The following is a 14,418-nucleotide window of genomic DNA, read 5'->3' on the forward strand; positions in this document are numbered from 1 at the left end:
TATACTTAGATTTGCAAGGAATCTACCATGATGCACCAACTAAAATATATTTAATCTGAACAAGATAGATGTGGAGGGATGGCTGACTTTAAACATACACTTAAACAAAATGATGAGTTCATAATTATTTAATGTAAACGGAATAGGGGGGAGGGGCCCTGTGGGGTCGATTCTTTTGGAGTGCTTCAATGATTACAGACCTCTTTTACAGAGAAACGCTATCAGGTGGGAGTCTGGCTGGCAGCACTGTCGAGTGCAGAAATGGCTTCAGACTAAAGAATCTGTTAGTTTTGTAAGTTTAACATCCTTGACACTTAATAGGATTTGGGATTCCATTGTAGCAGCAGCTTTTATTGCGTGACACTTTAATTGAATGCCTTAGAGTAAAATGAAATTAACAAAGGCAGTATTAAATTATGGATGTTCCTTTTTGATCATTTGGCTAAGAATTCTGCCGAGTTTCTTTTCTAATTATATTATTTTAAATTGATTGATATGAAAAAAATAAACATGCTATCTTTAGGATGAGGTATACTTTCTGGTCCAGAAAATTCTGAATAGAATGAATATGGAGTCAGAGCTGGCCAACTCGCCTCTCCTAAGATTCAGAAAGCAATTACATTAGAGCCTGAGCAGTTCAAAACTGGCACACAGTGAATTCTCCCCCTTAACTGAAGAAGGGCCAGGCAGCCCAAGCCACTCTGTTGCAGCCACCAGGCTTCTAAATGATGTGAACAGCCGATGGGAGACCCCAAATAGCTGTTGGTTTTTGTTTGTAAGGTCATTCATGTTCTTTTCAGTGTGTCAAAAACCAGTGGCCTATGTGTTCTAAAATCAAGGGCAGATGGCCAAATCTAGGACCTAATTATATGTAAACATCCATGAGTGAAAAACATATTTCATATTCAGATGTTGATGATCTTGATTTTGATTCTCTTTTGCTCCAATATCATTTAAAATACAAGGAATCTGCAATTTAATCACAATCTTGAAGAAAAATGTAATTAAACTGAAGCTAATCTGCTTAAAAATGTGGGAACAAAAACATGTAGGACAACATCAACAATTAAAAGTGATTTTCGTTGCCCACTGTTGTTGTAGATGCTTTGTAGTAAATTCCTGTTAAAGAGCAAGAGGTGTGGGGAGAAAACAGCCTACAAGTACTTGGGAAACTACCCAGGAAATACAGGCGTTTAATTTTAAAAATGTGATCACCTGTGATCACACACGTCCTTTTAAGATCTAAGTGGGAGAGAGGGAGTCACTTGAAACTGCCCAAGCATTACCAGGGCAGGTGCTGCGGTCCAGCGTTGTTTTTTGTGTGCTGTCATGTGACCCTCCTGTTCAACACTATGCATTCATCTTGATCCGGATGCAAAGTGTTGAGAGAAACATTCCCTGAGCAAATATAGCTTTTATTTCACATAGGCATAGTTTTGATAATTGCTTATTTCTCTTGGGTCACGGATCTTGTCTGGATTTGTCTTATCATACACTGAAGGTCACGTATGTGAGGTCTCTTGGAGGGAGGGCAGAGTTATCTACTTCCACACTCACAGCTGGCCTTTTGCTTCCTTTTGGGTGATGCCTGTCTCTTCCTCACTCTCCTGGCCTCTCTCCCTCTCACCCCTTTCCCTTCTCTTCTTCTGATGAGCTGCATCTGATGCCAGACAGAAGCACACCCAGGCTTTACAGTGCAGGCCCTGTCGGGAGCCGCCACCTGCCTGTGTGCGCATTCATCAGTTTTCCAGTTGTTGCAGGGCTGGACAGAGTTTCCTTGTGAATGCTGACTCCAGAATAGAGGATCATCGCTGGGCAGTGAAATAGACCAGCGAGGGGTATTTCATGGCTCCTGTGTCCTGTTTGTCACCTAAGAACAAACCAAATCATTTTGAGTCTAGGATCTAAAGTCTTGGCATTATGGTTTGAGTAGGACTTGGTTCCCCAAATCATGTATATGTTTAAACTCAAAAGTCCTGTGTTAATGGTAAGTGGAGTAATATTCGTGGTTGATGGTTTAAAGGTGGAGACTTGATCTTGACCTTGGTGTCTGGGAAGGGGACCCAGCGGGTAGTCTTTGGGTTCTTGGGAGCGTGCCCTTGGAAGCTTGTTCTCGAGGGAGGGTTGGTATACAAGCCAAGTCCAGTCTGGCTCCTCTCTCTGCTTCCAAATGTGCTCCCTGCGTGGCAGACCCGTGGGGCCCCTGATCTTAGACTGTGACCCTCCAAACTGTGAGCTGAAGTAAACCTTCCCTCCCAAGTGGCTCCTCTTGGGTAGTTCAGTTAAACTGCGCATGGGGGACCCGGCGACGGCCATTCACGTGAAGCACACAGGCCGGAAGGAGAAGGCTACAGATCCTGCCTCACCCCCACCAGCCAGGAGGGGACACGTGGTGTCCTCTGACCAAGAGTCCCTCCTGTGTCTCGGGAAGGACTGAAGAGGCAGGCAGCGTATTGGCCCTTCAAACAGTGCATTCTTACACAGTAAACAGTGCATTCTTACACAGTAAACAGTGCATTCTTACACAGTAAACACTCCGCTCTGGCCTCTCTCTGCTTGAATGGACTTTGTGCGAAGGCTGGAGGGAGACAAGAGGCCCACTTACCTGGTCTGGAGTGCTTTGTAGCTTTCTCTTCTTTTTTACAATTTTTTTGTTGGGGGGGGTGTGTGTGTGCATACACTAGTACCTGCCCCAGAACTGGCTCCCTACAGTTCTCTTTGGCTGTTCCTGCCCCTTCACCCCCAACAAATGTGCTAATCCAGATAAAGCTGCGTTTCTGGAACACGCATCATTTTATTGTTGAAATACAAAAGAAGATGGAAGAAACAAGATGCCAACATTGTGTTCCCCTTTTGCTCAACTCAAATTGACATGTGTCTTTCCCTCATGCCTTAGTGGAGGTTGACATAAACACAGTTTTTTTTCTCAGGATACGAATAGGAAATGTGACTTTTCTGGACAATGCCCTCATTATCATTAAAATTCTTTCATCCCAGAACAGACTTATTATTTAATTCACTTGAAAAAAAAAATCCCACAGGGCAAACATTTCTGTAGTAGATGTTGCCCTGAATTCTCTTTGCTCTTTTTCTTCCTTACTTTTTCTTTTCTGGCATTGTTTAAATAATTGTACTTGACAAGATCTTTTTTTCTAAACATAGGCATCTAAATTCTGATAAATTCAAGAAAACACAAAGAAAATACTTATTCCATTTGCTGAAGGGAAGTATTCATTCCACCTGCAGGAAGGCCAAGGGGACAGGGCACAGCGGCCGCGCGAAGCTGCTCACACGGGCAGCCAGTCTGGGCGGCTCCCAGAGCAGCATCCTGCCCCAGACAGGGTCCCAGGAAGGGGCGGCAGTGACCAGCACAGCACTGCTGGGGAAACATTGACTTGCCTCAGGCACTGGTACGAAACTCCTTCCAGTTCTCTCCATTTCTGCATCGCAGCGACTCCTAAGGAACCTCTAGTAAATGGTAGGAGCCATCCCTCTGGAGGTTGCCTCCTTTGTGTGCTCCCAGCCGGCTAGAGCAGTCGCTGTCCTTTCTTGTGGAGTCGTGGCCAGTTCACCGTAATGCAGTTAACTCCGAGATGCACTCTGGAACGGCTCTGAAGTTGACCTGCGTGGCAGAAGTGTGCCGCGTCTGCCGTCTCTACTGTCCCTTCTACGCTCGGGAGCTTTCTGAAGTACTGCATGAAAGCATTTTTAAACGTCAGAGGTCATTTTGCTGGGGCTGTTCCACCTCAGGTCTGCTGAAGTATTTGTTGCTGTCAGTGTCAGCAGCAGATGGTACAGAAATCACTCCCATTCTGTAGAGAAGGGAACTGACGCAAGAGTCCGATGCTGTGAGGCCTTCGCGGAGACTGGGGGCAGGCTCTGACTGAGCTCGGGAGTGACCTGCACAGTGATGCCATGGTGCTGGTGCACTCTGGCCCCCACTGTTGGCCCAGACCTACTCCCTCCTCCCAGATGGGAAGCAGGAAGCCCTGTCTGCACCTGTCTGCACCTGCTTGCTCCAGGAGCCAGTGCCCAGGCGCTAGCGTCTTCAGCAACACACTCTGCCATTGGCCAGCTCTGAGTCTGCGCTTGTCAGAAGCAGCAGAGACAGGGACTGCCCCCTCCTCCGCGTCCGTCTCCTGCACCAGTGCCCGTGAGGGATGTGTGAAACTCCCCACAGAGGCTGAGCAGCCTTGTCTTGATCCTCGTGGGGTCTCCCAGACTGACCACCCCGACTAACCCAAAGGAGAGTGCAGCAGGCGGTTATGCAATTCCAAACACCCAATCGCATTTGGATAGAACTTGTTCCCGCATGCAAACAGGTCATGATCTGTACATCTTCTGCTAGAAGAATTCTGCATGCCCACTCTGCTGTCTGGCCCTGCACCTGTGGGCTGTGTGTGAGGTGGGCCGGTTCTCCCTCAGAGTCCCTCAGGAAACCTGTGGTGCGGCTGCTCCCAGTGCCGGGAAGGGCAGTGGAACCTGGCCTGGATCTTCAGGCCATCCGGGCTTCTGCTCAGTGCCGGAGGTAGAGATGGGAATAGACACGTTCAGGGGCTCCCCTTTGCTTCTGGGGCTGCCACTTGCGCCAAGGCCTCTGTGCCCACGCTGGTCCGAGAGAGCAGAGCCTGGCTGCAGGCTGCACGTGAAAACAGCACCTTCCAGTGACCCCTCTGATTGACCAGGTGGTCTGGCGACTGGGGACTCACTTCTGCCTCACTGCCTTGCACATGTGCAATGATTGTTCCTTCATATCCTCTTTGGAAATGAATTATCTTCATGGCCACTGTTTATAGTAGGTTGTGTTGGGAAAGTTGATTAAGTCATTTTCACATACTTTGTGAATTAAAGAAAGTGGTAGCATGTGATAAAATATGTCATCTAGCTTGTCATTAAACATGGACAGTAACTTCCCATTTTTATATCCTCTTGAACTTGAACCCTCATGAAAATGTCCGAGTAAGCAGGTACTGGTGGGTAGCTTATCCATAGCAAGGTTGCCAACCAACTGTGTACCACTTTCCATATCCTGCCTGTCCCCTTCCCCAGGACAAGGTACTCAGTGGAGAAGTGTGTCCAAAGACAGACTCACGCTCTAGAATGCCAGGCATGGCCTGAGGGATAGAACATGTGTGCTGAGTGGGAATCGCCAGCCCATTTTCTGCCCTGCTCCCTCGCAGCTAGCAGCCAGATGTTATACGTGGTCTAGAACCGGGGACCGTGGGAGTCTCTGAGAAGGTGCAGTGGGTTCATAGAGGAGGCTTTGAGAGACTGATTTGTGTCAGCAGGAATCGGAAGTCATGCTAGGTATTTCAACAGAAGGATTGAACGCATAGCATTGTTCCTTGGGGGCAGAGAACAGAGCAGAGAGATGACCCGGAGCTGGTGGCTACAGGAAGCAGGTAGCCTCTCTAGGCTACCGGAGGAGGCTGGGACCCCCTCAGTGGAGAAAGCTACCCCTCAGAGCCCGGCTGAAGCATCTGTGAGTATGGCGCCACCTGGTGGCCACTTTGCAGAGTGTGGTGGGCTACTGACCGTGCAAAAGCAACTGGTGGCTACACAGCAGCTGTTCCTGGAACAGTGTTGCTCCGAGGGCCACTGCACAGCTAGCAGTGGGCACTAGGGTAGAAGCCCCTCTCTTCTCCAGTCTCCCTGTGGCCTGTCGCTGACAGGTCCTGTGGAGGAACGAGCACCCATGGCACCCATCTGCAGAGTATGGAAGGGCATGGGGCTGATAGGGCGGATGCTCACGTGGTTGAAAATGTGCAAGTCATTGTCTTTGGGAATTAGGGCTGGAGCTAGGGAGTGGTGGGACATGGGACTCCTGAGGTTTTGGAGAGAAGTTAAAGGATGGGAATCCAGGTTGACAGTGGCCAAAGGAGCTTTGACTGTGTAACCCCGGCTCAGGTTGTTTTTTTTTTTTTTTTCTTTTGACAGGCAGAGTGGACAGTGAGAGAGAGAGAGAGAAAGGTCTTCCTTTGCCGTTGGTTCACCCTCCAATGGCCACCGCGGCCGGCGCGCTGCGGCCGGCGCACCGCGCTGATCCGATGGCAGGAGCTAGGAGCCAGGTGCATCCTCCTGGTCTCCCATGGGGTGCAGGGCCCAAGCACCTGGGCCATCCTCCACTGCACTCCCTGGCCACAGCAGAGGGCTGGCCTGGAAGAGGGGCAACCGGGACAGAATCCAGCGCCCCGACCGGGACTAGAACCCGGTGTGCCGGCGCCGCTAGGCGGAGGATTAGCCTAGTGAGCCGCGGCGCCGGCCTGGCTCAGTTTTAAGCACAGTTGCATCGCTCACTCGGTCTGTGGCCTCAGACAAGAGTCACTGAAGTGTGCCACAGTTTCCTCACCTGTGAGTCATGTTCAATAACTGCCTGGCTCTGCGATCGTTCTGGATGCTGTTTAATGTTTATAAAGCCCTTGGCGTCTGGCATGGAGGAAACATTGTTAGTGCTGGTTAAACAGACATACCTGGACTGTGGGCTGCACAGGTAAGAGCTGAGATGGTGAACAAAACCTGAATGTAGGTCAGCAGGGTCAGGATGTTCTCAATTAATCCCCGTGATGGAACTCAGCAGTGAGTAGGAGCCCTGGCAGCAGGGTGAACCCTGGAGTTCATGAGTGATTTAGATACCAGACTCCAAATTTTACAGGGAATTGAGGCTGAAATCACGTCATAGGGAACAGGTCACTGTGGTGTGCGCTCCTCTAGGCCCATGGCTCATAAGCCAGAATTCTGCGGTGTTCCAGATCCTGCTGTCCAGAGAGAGGAAGCTGCTGATGTGACTTCTCCTGGCCTCATTCCTGCCATGTCCAGTCTGACTGTCAGCGGGATGGCGCTGGTCACTCCCCTGTGTGGAGAGGAAAATGGGAGAAGAGGGGGAGCTCGTGCTTGGCTGCTGGAAACCTCCAATTTCCTGTCTCTGAAGGGGGAGCAGTAAATGCATGAGCCTTAGTCAGAGGTCATCAGTCCAGCGTGTGTCCCAGGAAGCCTTTGGCCAGAGACAGGGAGAAAGCTCCTAGGAATCTAGGCCTCTTGGGACTGCCTGTCTCCTGCCATTCTGGACCCCCTTGGCCCTGCCCCACAGCAGCCAGACCCTCAGCGCCGGCACCTTTCCCCCACAGGTGTCACTGGACGCGCCGTCCATCCATTCCCGCCTGCTTTCTTCTTCCCCTTTTCTTCATTCACTCCCAGTGAACACTTGAGAGATAATCTTGTCATTTTCCATACTGTGGTATATATTCCTGAAGGCGAGCACTGCAGCCTAACAGGTCTATATTCCTGGTTCCTCTGCCCAGGCAGGCCAGCAAAGAACCGACCCGTGTTGCTGATTAGTTGTTCAGTCGCTGACACGCGTCTCCGCTGTCCATCTTAATGCCCATCACTAGATGCTTGAGTGTTTTCTCCTCCTCACCTTCCCATCCACACACGCATCCATCTCTCTTTGCTCTCGATACATCTGCCTCTAGAGCTTGTTTACTTAACAGCAGGACCGCTGATGACTCCTGCTTAGATTACAACTCACTGTAATCTCTTCCAGCGCAATTCTAGCCTTGCATTCTAACATAGGACGTTTAATGAATGCGTTTAGTTGTGCTTTGCACCAATGAGATGTTAACACTGTAATAATTCAAGCCTTTCATACAAGAGGAAGGAACAAATTCATTTCACAGTTTCAGAGAACTGTGTGGGAGATAATGGGAAAAAAGGTCAGGGGATTCTAGAACCTTACAAATGGGACGATGACAAAATTAGTACCATTAAGAAGAGTGATGTACTGTTAAGAAAAATGTCTATCCAAATGTCCCTTTGAAAAAGCTGTTTTTGTATAAGGCTTATGATTTCAATGTTGTGGTCTGTTTCTATACAAGACAAACAATGCATGTCTAAATTTGAAGACTGCTCTCCAGTATTAAAAGATTCTGCAGATGATTCATTTACTAAGCTTTAAATCTTGTTGTCTTTCCTTCCTCTTTGAAAAGACATGCTCACTGTGAGTAACCAGCCCCACATAGAACGTGCTCCTTGTGGGTAGAAACACTGTGGACGTGACGATCTTTACTCTTCACAAAGAGGAGTCTGCCGGTGACCAGCCCCGCACAGCAGTGGTCCCTTTAGCTTGGAAAAGGCGTCCTGTGCATTTGATGGCCTTCAGGTTCTCTGCTCAGTGCAAATTTTCAAGTGGACCCTTGAGCCTCTGCCCTTTGCATCTTTTGCCTCCTCCTTGTGTCAGTTCTGTCGCTATTGTCAGCCATGAAGAGATCATGTTTCTCGTTTAGACTTGGCGAGCTATAAACCGTCTTTTCTACCTTCCATTCCTCTGCCACTTCCTGAGCTGCTGGAAGCGAGGTTTAAAGTACAAATGGGCTGTCAGCTTTCACAATGCAGTGTGGTTATTCTAGGATCCTGGAAAGCAGGTAGGGACGGGGAGCAGATTTTTGCACCTTGCAAACTGCCACTGGCTCTGCCCGGGTCTGGCTAGGACCAGGGTGCTCCCTCTCCTGCTCTCTGGGGATCACCAGTGCCCTTTACTTCCGAAGCCCCTTGCTCTGAGGGTGCCCTCAATCCCTCTCCAGAGTCTGTGTGTGAGACTGGAGTCCTCTGACTTTGCACATGCCATTTTTTTTTAATTTGTGATAAGTATTTCATGTTTATGCAGTTTCTCTAATATGCTCCTTGAATTCATTGTACACTTTATGACTTTCCCCTCCTTAAACATATGTTCTAAAATATTTCTAACATCCAAGGAAAACACAGAGGAGAGAGTGAAGGGTGCCTCCATCCCTCCAGCTCGTACTCACCTGAGATGCTGCCGACTAAAGTGGAAGAGCCCATCCCCTCTTCCATGAGGTCTGAGCGCTGGCCTGAACTTGACATTTAACATTCTTGTTTTAACTTTTCCTTTAAAATTTTTTAAATGATCTTAAAACAAAAAAGAAAGAATGAGGGTGTGTGCAAAGAGAGAATAGCTGTGGCATACCTCACACGCACCTGTTTGGCTGGGAAATGTCTGCTTTAGATCCTCTATCTGCTGCCTCATGGCCTTTAAGATAAGATTGATGGGCTTATTATAAAAAGTAATGATGGCTCCTGCTCTTGTCATTGTTATGACACCACTAAGTAGCGGCTCTGTGCCAGGCACCCTGCCAGAAGTTTTGCAGTTGTTAATTTCTTTACTCTTCGTAGCTGTCCCATGAGACATTATTGTTCCTTTTCTCCCGGTGGGGGGGTGGGGTGGGGAGGCGGTGACAGAGCCTCAGTGAGGTCAGGTAGCTTGCCCAAGGTTAGTGGCACAGATAACTGACTGCAGAATCCTTCAGTCTCACAGACCCACTGCAGCATACCCGCTGAGATGTGCTCGCGCACACTCAGGTCTCTGTCCTGCATCCCACGTAGACAAACAGCGTGCTGTGACAGTGATTCGGTTTCCCTCACAGTGTGCTGGATAGGGTATTGTAACTCGATGTCACCTGGCATGCTGGGAAAGATGAAGCTTGGCTCCCAGCATGCCACTGGCATCTCTGGTCGTACTGCAGGAAGGGGCCTGACTCACGCCTCATAGATCATGGTGTGAGTTTATTACAGAGAGGGGAACACGGGGGCTAGAAACAAGTGTGAAGTGCGCAGAGCTGCTGTAGCCACGGGTCCTGGGAGGAGGGTTGGAAACATCCAGGGAGTTGGCTGCTCTCACGGGGTGTTTCTGCTGTCCAGGATCTGGTTGTGGAATGTCTGTCTTCCAGCCAGCATTCTCTTCCTTCCCTGTTTTATCCTAATTGAAAACTGACACTGTGTGTTAGAACCCATCCCCTGAGATGGAGAAGGGAGGCCTAACTTAAAATGTGCCTGTCTGAAGCATCCTCTCTGGACAGGAGCTATGTCCTCCATACCTTATGTTGAAGTCACAAGAAGGGGCACGCACCCATTTGTATTCTCCCTCGAATCAGGTGGTAAAAATCTGTGAAACTGACTGATGGAGCTCAGGATAATAGCAGCAAGGACAATAAATCTACACTTAGCTCTCGTAAAAGGTGTTTCTGGGAAGGTAATGATTCATGATCGGATGCGCACAGACGTCACAGGAGTGCTGAGAAATAGAATCCATAACCTTTGCCTTGGGAAGTCACACGCTGTCCTCTGAGCTCCGGCGCCCTGTTCGGAGCTGTCGTTTGCATAGCCTTTCTCTCTCCTTGCCCTTCTTGATTCGCTTAGAGGCTTAGGGTCAGCTTCTTGTGAGGGGTTGGAGAGGAGGAAAAATGAATATAGTGTTAGAAACGGGTTCTGTAAAGCGAAAGTGGGGATGGGGTAGGTGCAGACTGACGTAGGGGGCCTCTGAGTCCAGGCGAGTGGGGTGCTGAGACTCCAGTGTGCACGTGGTGCTCAAGGTGAGGAAGCTTGCCTTGGCTGAGAGAAGGAATTTCCTTACCAGGAAGGTAAAGAAGGCAGAAGCAGCCCAGAACCAGGCTGTTAGCACTTTCCCTGTTCTGCTGTTGCTTCCCTGTGTGGGCGCCGTGGCTCTCAGGGCCGTGGCGGCAGGTTTGCACCCTGCCACGTGGGCATCGTGGCTCCTCAGGGCCGTGGTGGCAGGTTTGCACCCTGCCACGTGGGCACCGTGGCTCCTCAGGGCCGTGGCGGCAGGTTTGCGCCCTGCCACGTGGGCGCCGTGGTTCCTCAGGGCCGTGGCGGCAGGTTTGCGCCCTGCCACGTGGGCGCCGTGGCTCCTCAGGGCCGTGGCGGCAGGTTTGCACCCTGCCACGTGGGCGCCGTGGCTCCTCAGGGCCGTGGCAGCAGGTTTGCGCCCTGCCACATGGTAACCGTGGCTCCTCAGGGCCGTGGTGGCAGGTTTGCACCCTGCCACGCGTGCTGCTGGTTCTGTTCCTCTTCATGCCTCTCTAGCCACATCCCACATCTGATCAAGAGCACCTGTCGATGCCACCTTCAGGGACCATCCAGGCGCAGCAGCCGCCAGCTCCGCCATGGCCCCCGGGCCTCACACGCATCTCCGCACGTGTGGAGAACCCTGTGCACCTGACGTCCCCAGCCCCTGGGTTTGACACCGAAAGTGCTTTTCATTTTTTCCTTTTGATGGTTGAGAATACTGAGCATTTTTTCAGATATGCATTATTCATGTTATGTTTTAATGGATTTTGTTTTTCTGTATATTTTTGCCAGCTTGCCTTTCAATTTACTTGGTTAAGTAAACTGCAGTTACAAATGTTGTATAGTCAAGGTTAGTAGCCCCTTCCTTTGCTATTTTCTGCCTAGTTCCTAAATTTAGAAAAGTAAATTTCTATTTTACAACTAGATGTATAATTATCTAAATGTATATGTTATAAAGCTTAATTCTTAAAAAAAAAAAAAAAAAGGTTTATTTGAAAGGTGAGATGATAGGGAGAGAGAGAGAGAGAGAGATTCCACTGACTAACTCCCCAAATGGCTGAGGCTGGCAGGGATGCTCCAGGCTGGTACAGGAACCCAGAGCTCCGTGGGGGTCTCCCACCTGGGTGGTGGGGACCCAAGCGCGTGGGTTCTACTGCCTTCCCAGGCACTTCAGCAGAGCAGCTGGGACTTCAGCTGGTGCCCCAGTGTGGAACGTTGTGCTCGCATTGGAAGCAGCAGCTTAGCTAACTGAGCCACAGTGCCAGTTGCAGAATACTTCATTATTAAGATGTCATTGTTAGCAAATTCATGTGCATCATAATGTTAAGTGTACACAAATGTGACCCTATGCAGCTTTGTTAAAAGCTCATATTTTCTCTTTCCCTTCTTCCTTTTTGCTCCCTTTCCCTCCACATTAATGACCTGATATGTACCGCATTTTTTGTATAGTCCCATAAAGACATGGGCATGTACATATAAAAGCACGTACCATTTTTATTGCCAGTGTTTTCAAAAATTGGATCACATTTTATATACATTTTTTCTGTATCTTGTTTTCATACTCAACAAAAATCTACCAAAAAATTACCCTTACTCATGTAGCTCTGGTTCATTCTTTAAAATGATTGTGAAATATCTTGTGCTGTTTATGCCATAATTTAAAATCTTTCCCATACTTTTTTGTTAAATTGGAAAACTTTGTTGTATCCTATTGTTGTATGGCATGAGGTAAGGATCTAAATTTTTTTGAATGTTCAACCAGTGATTCCTTGAGATTTTTTGAATTACCTATTCCATTCCTATTGATTTATAGTTCTTCCTTTTATAACATATTAATCATATAAATCTACTGTACTCTGTCTTGAGGCTCTCATGTACAGATGCCAGCTTTCTGTTGTTTTTTTATTGAATATCATTTGAAGACACTTTTCATGTGAATGATTTTAGGCTTACCGAAGAGCTGCGAGAGAATTCTGGTGTTCCCTCCACCCAGATCCTCTCATTGTTAACGTCTTATGTGACCCTGGCACATTATCAAAACTAAGAGTTTAGACACCGTCTCAGGGCTGATCCGCGGTAGACGTTTGCAGGGCGGCTGACCGGCAGTCTCTGGGCACGCACCGCCTCCTGGGGAAGCCTGCGTCGGCTGTGCAGCTGATTCCTTCGGTCTCGTCGCCATGTCCACCAATGAGAATGCCAACTCAACGGCCGCCCGGCTCCACAGATTCAAGAACAAGGGGAAGGACAGCACCGAATGAGACGGCGCCGAATAGAAGTGAACGTGGAGCTGAGGAAGGCCAAGAAGATGACCAGATGCTGAAGAGGAGGAACGTGAGCTCCTTTCCCGACGATGCGACTTCGCCGCTGCAGGAAAACCGCAACAACCAGGGCACTGTACATTGGTCTGTTGATGACATTGTCAAAGGCATAACCAGCAACAATTTGGAAAGCCAGCTCCAAGCTACCCAAGCTGCTAGGAAACTGCTTTCCAGGGAAAAACAGCCCCCTATAGACAACATAATCCGGGCTGGTTTGATTCCAAAATTTGTGTCCTTCTTGGGCAGAACTGATTGTAGCCCCATTCAGTTTGAATCTGCCTGGGCGCTCACTAACATTGCTTCTGGGACCTCAGAACAAACTAAGGCGGTGGTGGATGGAGGTGCCATCCCAGCATTCATTTCCCTGTTGGCATCTCCCCATGCTCACATCAGCGAACAAGCTGTATGGGCTCTAGGGAACATTGCAGGTGATGGTTCAGTTTTCCGAGATTTGGTTATCAAGTATGGTGCAATTGACCCACTGTTGGCTCTTCTGGCTGTTCCTGATATGTCCTCTTTGGCATGCGGTTACTTACGTAATCTGACATGGACACTTTCAAACCTTTGTCGCAACAAGAATCCTGCACCCCCATTAGATGCCGTTGAGCAGATTCTTCCTACTTTAGTTCGTCTCCTGCATCACGATGATCCGGAAGTGTTAGCAGATACCTGCTGGGCGATTTCCTATCTCACTGATGGTCCAAATGAGCGGATTGAAATGGTTGTGAAGACAGGAGTTGTGCCGCAACTCGTGAAGCTTCTAGGAGCTAATGATTTGCCAATTGTGACTTCTGCGCTAAGAGCCATAGGGAATATTGTCACAGGGACAGATGAACAGACACAGGTTGTGATAGATGCGGGAGCACTTGCTGTCTTTCCCAGCCTGCTGACTAACCCCAAAACTAACATCCAGAAGGAGGCCACATGGACAATGTCAAACATCACAGCTGGGCGTCAGGACCAGATACAGCAAGTTGTGAATCACGGATTGGTCCCGTTCCTTGTTGGTGTTCTCTCTAAGGCAGACTTTAAGACACAAAAAGAAGCAGTATGGGCTGTAACCAACTATACAAGTGGCGGAACAGTTGAACAGATTGTGTACCTTGTTCACTGTGGTATAATAGAACCGTTGATGAACCTCTTGACCGCAAAGGATACCAAAATTATTCTGGTTATTCTGGATGCCATTTCAAATATCTTCCAGGCTGCTGAGAAATTAGGTGAAACTGAGAAACTTAGTATAATGATTGAAGAATGTGGAGGCTTGGATAAAATTGAAGCTCTTCAAAACCATGAGAATGAATCCGTGTATAGGGCTTCATTAAACTTGATTGAGAAGTACTTCTCTATAGAGGAAGAGGAAGATCAGAATGTTGCGCCAGAGACCACCTCTGAAGGCTACACCTTCCAAGTGCAGGATGGGGCGCCGGGCGCCTTTCACTTCTGATCGCACTGCTGAGGCACCAGTCATTTTGTTGTTTGTCTTACTGTTTCTCTACTAAGACCTTTTTTTAAATGTGGTTTGTTATTGTAGCACTTTTACAACAAAACTATACTTGAACAGTTCCAAACTGTACATACTGTATGAAGCTTGTCCTCTGAATGGGTTTCTTACTTCTGTGGAATTTCGTATCTTACAGTGTCCTGTAAATAAAGATAAAATTCCACCCCTTTCTTCAAAAAAAAAAAAAAAAAAAAAAAAACTAAGAGTTTACAGAGGCAC

General features: G+C 48.4%; 1 protein-coding gene and 1 pseudogene across 2 annotated transcripts in view; both read left to right on the top strand.

Annotated features, from left to right (window-relative positions):
* The window catches only part of SDK1 (sidekick cell adhesion molecule 1), a 982,790-nt gene that overhangs the window by 553,891 nt on the left and 414,481 nt on the right, over positions 1 to 14,418 (top strand). The window lies entirely within an intron of this gene.
* LOC149120313 (importin subunit alpha-1 pseudogene) lies at positions 12,400 to 14,369 on the top strand (annotated as a pseudogene).

Source organism: Oryctolagus cuniculus, chromosome 19 (assembly GCF_051225735.1).
Source record: "Oryctolagus cuniculus isolate XC-2025 breed Fujian yellow rabbit chromosome 19, ASM5122573v1, whole genome shotgun sequence".
NCBI lineage: Eukaryota > Metazoa > Chordata > Mammalia > Lagomorpha > Leporidae > Oryctolagus > Oryctolagus cuniculus.